Raw genomic sequence first — 7,145 nt, forward strand, 5'->3', positions numbered from 1 at the left:
AACCTCTATATGCCCCCTTTTGCAATACCCCCATTCCTTCCCCCCTTAATTTTAAGTAATTAAAGCTATTTTAAAATCGAATCAAACAAATGAAAATAAAACCCGAAAAATCCAATAAAAAAATATAAAGAACATTTTTTTTTAATATTGTGAAAATTATGAGGGGGAAGAAGGGCCACTTTCAGGGACATTGGCTGCCATTCAGGCGGCTGGGCAGGGGAGCAAGGGAAGATGCCACACATTAATGCATTACACTTGAAAAAGTTAAGTGGCATTCAACGGATGAGCGCGTGTATCTGTGTGTGTGCGTGCGCAAGGGAGTGTGTGAGTGCGGAAGGAAGCGTGAAAATCTGTTCCATTAATCATAAAAGAGCGCAACAGGATATGCTTGAGGCTGGCAGGCTTTTACAGGCTCGATGAATGGTTCCATTATGTCCTCGAGGCAGCATCGTTTTGCAGCAGACCCAAAATGGTGAGAGGGGGGGAGAGAGAGATACAGGGATACAGGGATACAGATACAGCGCGAAAGGTAGCTACATTATCTTCCTATAGAGTATAGAGTGAGGCATTCCCATGTTATACCCTGACTCGTTCATTTGCTGTTGTACAATTAGCTAGGAAACACACATTTAAGCAGCAGAATCCACTCTCGCTGAAGTATCTTACAGTCTCTGAAATGTCAATCACACATTTTGTTTAGTTTAGTTTCAGGCTGACTTCCAGATTCACTCAGCTCTCAGCGGCACATCGAATGGCACATAAAAAACAGAGTCCGATGGATGGACGATGGACAGACAGGCTTCAACTGTCGCCTTCTGTTGGTTTTGTTCGGAGACCCTGCCTGGTCCTGGCCCTCAGCCTCATTAAATCAACACCTTTTCAACCAGGACCGTACCCTCAGAGACAATGGCCAAGAAGAGGAATTTCAGCTCGAAAGAAGATTTTTGCATTTCTGAACGCTTTTTGCGATTTCAATTTAAAATTTCCGACAAGAATTCGCGAATTCTCTCGGCTCAGGAGTACTCAATGGTTTCTAATTGAGAGAGAGAGAGAGAGAGAGAGAGCCCGACCCAGACCCAGGGAACGGTAGGGAGCGGGACCTGCCTTTCGGTAGCTAGGAGTGCCCTGCCCTGGCTGTACTTACGGTGTTTACATAAATTAGCAGCAAAATCGGGAATGAAGGAGGAGCTGGCTGTGGTATTACTATCAAGAGCTGCTGTGGCAGCCGGAGGAAAATCTCTGGCAACAACAGGAGGACAAAGAGTCAGAGTCAGAGTCCGAGCCCGGACCGAGTCCGAGTCCGAGTCAAAGGCAAAGCAAAGGAATTTCCTTGTAAAAATGACGCATACCAAACTTAGACACAACGGGGACATCCAACGCTGTCGTTGCTGTCATTCGTGCGGTTCGTTGCGTTCCGAAACTCAACAAGGTTTTGTGTCAACGCCAACTCCAACTCCGACTCCAGCTTTAGTTTCAGCTCGGCTCTGACTTGCACTCCATACCAAATTGGTATTGGTGTGTCCGTGGGTCCAGTCCAAGCCAAATACTCGTACAATAAATAACGCAAGCGGCCACAAGGAACTACAAAACTAAACAAACAAAAAAAGAGCAGAGGAGAGGCCAAGCAGAAGCAGAAGCAGAAGCTGCTGCAGTTGAAGTTATTTGTGAAATTCATCCGTCAAAGTCGCGACGGGCCCTGGGAGCCTTTGCCTCAGCCTCAGCCAGAGGCACAGCCTCAGTTTCGCTTTAGCTTCATCTTCAGTACAACGAAAACCCAAAACCCAAACCCAAACCCGGCCCAGACATTGGGTCTTTGGCGTAAAACTTGAAAAGCGTTCCTTTCATGGCTTTTGCCCATTGTCTTGAACCTGGCTACTGGTCATGCATAGCTCCTCCTGCTGATGCTGCTGCTGCTTCGGCTGCTTCTGTCCCTGCCGCATTCCTGCGCACCGTCCGCTTGGAATGATGAACGATGTGTCGCTGATGACCTGATCAAAGTGGAGCATCTGCACGCATATCGATTGCAGAGCACTGGACCAAAGCTCAGTTCGGTTCAGCTTTGGGGACGCAACGAGTGGAGCTGTGCAGCTCTGGTCTGTTGCAATGTTTAAGGACATGACATTTTTTGTCGTACCGTTTGCTAAAATAACTTTGTTAAGATTTTTGCAACTCGCTTTGGGGCCTGCCTGCCCGGCCGCTGCCCGAGGGCTCTCTGCCACCACTCTGCCCTGCCCTGCCCTGCCGCTTCTCACAAAACGAAAAACAAAACGAAACGAAAATCCCAAAAAAAAAACCAAGGGACAAATTTGATGTGGCAGGGAGTCGGAGTCGGAATCGAAATCGGACTCGGACTCTGGCTTTTGTAGTCTCTCTCTCTCTTTTCCTGAATTGCATTTTCAATGAGGCACCATAAATCTTGACCAGCCTGAGAGCCGTAGTAGAGGGCAGGGCAGGCAGCCCCGCTGTGGCAGTAGTCGCTGTCTCTGACCGATATGACAAATGTATTTTATGAACTGTCAAAATAGGTGTTGAAAATGAATTAATTTGCTCTCTCTCACTCAGCAGCGGCTCAGCTAAGACTTCGAGACTTCGACTTCGACTGTGACTCTGACTGACATTTGGCGGCGAACATCAGACCCGTAATGCGTAAGGTCGTCTGACATTTGTAACAGAGTTTTGTGCTCCTTGTGCAATGCAATCCATGGAGAGCGGGGTGAGACGGGGAGAGGAGAGACGGGGGCATGTCTCACACATTTCAGCTGCTGCGCCTGCGCCTCTGTCAAGCTTCGAAATGAGAAATCCGAAACGGGCAATTACGCGTAACTGGGTTTTATTTCCCTACCTCATAGCTAGCTCTGACTGTCGATACTGGCTGTGTACTCGTGTACTTACTGGCTAATTTAATCAGGCTGGGGGCGTGCCACGTGAGGCACGTGACAAGCGAGCGTTTGATCTACCCAACACGAGATGCAGCTGCCCCTGAGGCGTGCATTAGCTCTCGCATAATGCAGATCTAATCCGGCAGGCAACTATTACCCAAAAAGGTTCTTCAATTGTGGGGTAGGAGGAGGGTTTCCATTTCCGTTGCCTACTTTTGCAGCCAGCTTTGAGCGACTATAAACCAATATTCGGAGGCTACTTATATCAATCCCAGCAACTTGGAAGTTCCCAAGCATCACCAGCAGCAGCATCAGCAATTTCCTGCCTCGTTCAATCCATCTGAATTCCCCCAATAATTCAGAATTTTATTGCTACACATTCGAGGCGACTGACAGAGAGAGAGAGAGAGAGAGAGAGAGAGATCTACGAGTACTCAAACACCAATGAATGCAACTGCATACGCGCCAAATGTTTATTCTATGAAAACTAATGTTTTATGTATTTCTGGGCTGACATTAGAAGCAGTGGAGGGGTGGGGGGGAGAGATATGCTGACCAGGGCAGCATATGATTATCGGTGAATCGACATCGACTGGCCTCTTGACGTTTTCATAAATACATATATAAATGTTAAGAAGCTCCGGACTCAAGTGCAACCAGTCGAGGCTTTCCCAAGCCAGCCCCTGGCCCGTGGCCCGTGGCGTGAAACGCGTTTTCTGTTTCTTTACCAGTCGCCTCATGTTTAATGCGAATGTGTTGAGCGGATCAAGAGCAGGGCAGGGCAGACCATAGCAGAGCAGTGCAGTGCAGTGCCAATGTGTTGGCCGCGACACCTAACACAAGTCGAATGCTGGACCCCAGTTGCAGCTCCAGCTCCAGTTGCAGCTTCGTCTCCGTTTCTGGCCCCATCTGCTGCCTGGGACTTATGCAACACTCTGGGGACATTGTAGCATACGCAATAAACACATTAACGTGTTATTTAGTTGTCAACATGGCCAGGAAGCGCTGCCTTTGGCTGGCTTTGATTCGAACCGCGCGATAGCCGCCATAGAAGGCAAAACCGCGACCAACTTCGCAGACCAAGCGATCCGATCCGATCCAATCCGATCCGATGCTATGATAAATTAACTAAATCTCTAGCGCGGATGCTCGAACCAGCATGGAAATTCTCTCTCGCCAATTGTTGTGGGTGATTCTCGCCCCCACGATCTCTCATCTCTCAGACCGAAGAACCGAAGAACCCCAAACAAAACGGAGGGTTGTACCCGCAAAACAATGCCCCAAGTCGAGGCCTCCCCTCCGCGTTGGGACAGAGTTCCCAGGCAGACTGTGAAAGTGCCGCATCATCCGACTGGACTGGCTTGAGATCTGTTGAGTTGGGCTTCGTTGTGGTGCGGTGCGGTGCGTTTCAGTTCTGGACCCTGAGCTGGGGGGATATGTCATAAATTGATTGACCCAAGTGCTGGCTGCCCCCAGTCCAGCTCAGAGAATTGTCTCCGGCTGCTGATGCTGTTGCTCTGCGGCTCTGCTGCTTTCGTTGTCGTTCACAAAACTGATTTATGATTATTTCGCAGACAATTAAGACAAATAAAACGCAGCAACAAGCCAAATTCAATTAAATCCATTAACAGAGAAGAAGCTCACTCTGGGTGCCTGTCTCTCTCTCTCTCTCTCTCTCTCTCTCTCTCTCTCTTTTACTTCTCTTTGGTTTTCTCTCTCATTGTGTTGCCTTTGGATTCTGTTGTGGATCCCACACTCTATATAAAGACAAGCCGACAACTGGACACTGGGGATCAAAAGAAAGAAAGCGTTTCCATGAGGGTCTCTACATTTCTACCCCCTCTTTCTCACAATCTTTCTCTCTCTCTCTCTATCTCTCTTGAACGCAACACAACAACAGCAACGAAAGAGAACAGCTTGACCTCTGGAGGTCAATTAAATTGACTCGATTTGCGGACAACTGCCGAGCGGCGCTGAAACAATTCGATTACCACAAAAGGGGCTAGGGTAGGCAACAGCAACAACCAAGCAGCAATAACCACAAAACAACCAAGCAACAACTTTTGCTGACGACATTCATTTTGAAAGTGTTTGGACTAATCAAGATGTGGCTCATGCAAACGAGTTGAGTTGAACCTAAGGTCACATACTCGTAGCCAGCACTCGGGCACACACACAGCAGTCAGAAGGCAGCAGTCCAGTCCCATGTCCAGTGTGCCCCAAATGGTTGACAAATCAAAGTGTTTGGCTGAACGTGAATGGATATCGTCGCGGTCTGATGGGGCATTGTGGTTGGGGGTTGCAGATGGAGACCCAGGGGGTTGACATCTCAGACAATCAAAGCACTTTAACCACTTTATTAGCCCTGGCAGTGGGTGACACAGAATGGCAAGTGGAGAGCAGCAGAACCTGGAAATTTACGGATTCACTTGGATTAAATATTTGAATATAGTTCGGGGTTGGACTTATGGACTGAATGGATTCCTAACTCTTCAGTCAGGGAACTTATGAAAACTAATCAAACTCCCCACACATACATATGTATATTTAAAGTTTTCCATGCCATTGGCAATAACTTTCAGTGTTTTCTGTAAGCCGCAAACGCTATCAATGACAGTTTACAGCAGCGCCGGAACCCAAATGACCTCCGACCCCACAAACAAAACCACAAATGTTTGCGCAAACAATAATGAGCAAATCCAGTGCATGCCATTATATTATCTCCTCCCCTCCCCTGCCTATACACTCTCACCATAAAGGACAGGAAGGAAATAACGTTTGCCATTGCGATTGACGCTGACGATGAATGTGTTTGGGATTGGGATTGGGATTGGAAAAGTTTTTGCATTTCGCAGCAGAGCGAAAAAAAAAACCAAAATAAAACCAACCAAAGTGAGCAGCGGTGAGAGCAAATTAAACTACGTGATATCATTAAAAATGCAGCCGCAACAACGGGCACTCAGCACTCACTTCACTACTCGTAAATAAAAAGGTGTCGCCAACTGTCAATCAACGGAGAACACTCCAACGGCACGGCGATGAGGTGTGAGCTGTGAGCCGGGGGCCCCCTGCTGGGCCAAACACTAAACACAGATCGGATAATACGAGTACAAATGGATGCAATGGATTGGGTTTTTCGGGTCTAGAGTACTGCGACCACGCCCACGGACGGACCATCTTCCTTCAGCCGCTCCATTGTTCGGAGCATGTGCACTTTTTCGCTTGCGGATTATCGATGTCGCACTTCTGAGGCTCTTAATAGATCAATTTTCAATCAATATTCGTTGGCACAGCGGGTAGTCGAGGTCTAATGCACTCGGTGGCTAAAGGGAATGGAGTGCTCCCTGCAAGCTGCAAGTCTCCCACAGAGAGGAAAGGATAGTGAGAATCGAATGCTCTATCTAATTGCAGTTGGAACAAGCTGCGACGGAGTTGGCTCAAGAAATCGATTAAGAAACCCACTGGGTCTGGGTACGGGACTGGGACTGGGACTGGGTTTGGGTATGGTCAGCCACCATCGTCGTCAGATACATCGATCGATAGAGAGAGAGATACTCGTAGAGCATAACCAGTTCAAGTCGCAGTCCCAGTCCCCAGTAAAATCCATTCATTCAACAGTGGTTGTTGCTGTTGGTCTTTGTTGGTGTTTTATTATTATTACTACAATCTATTGATGGGGATCGGGCGATCGGGTGATGGGGTGATCGAGTGATCGCTGCGGCAACCTGTTGCTCCGATCGCATTTTGTAATTTAATGCTCGGCTTCTGGTTAATTGCCACTTTCATTGTTCAGCGGACGTTTGAGTTGTCCGAGCCACACAGAGTACCCATTGATCCAGCGAAGATTAACCCGCGAGTGGCCCCCAGATGTGTGAATGGGTATGCTGTCGAGTGAGTGTGAGTGTGCGTGTGCCTGTCTTTGAGCTTTTGCTTTTGCTTTGGCTTTGGTTTAGTTTTGATTAATTTCCCCCGAACTTGCCCCCGCTGTGACCTTTAGCCACGCATCTCCATCGGGTTGGCTTCTGCAGATACCTCAGTGTACGGCATGGTGGGATATCTGAGAGCTGAGATCTGAGCTCTGAGATCAGAGATCAAGTGCGGTGTTCCCTAATCGCATTCACAACGCTCTCTGAACTTCCAGGAAATCCGACCGACTACTAATAGGATTTCCATCAAGCTTTTGTTTGTTCTTCTGTGGATCTGTGGAACCCTCCACTGTAACTCCAATCTTTCAGATGGTAACAGTTGTGTTTCGTCTACTCCTGC

Source organism: Drosophila obscura, unplaced genomic scaffold, assembly GCF_018151105.1.
Source record: "Drosophila obscura isolate BZ-5 IFL unplaced genomic scaffold, ASM1815110v1 contig_17, whole genome shotgun sequence".
Classification (NCBI taxonomy): domain Eukaryota; kingdom Metazoa; phylum Arthropoda; class Insecta; order Diptera; family Drosophilidae; genus Drosophila; species Drosophila obscura.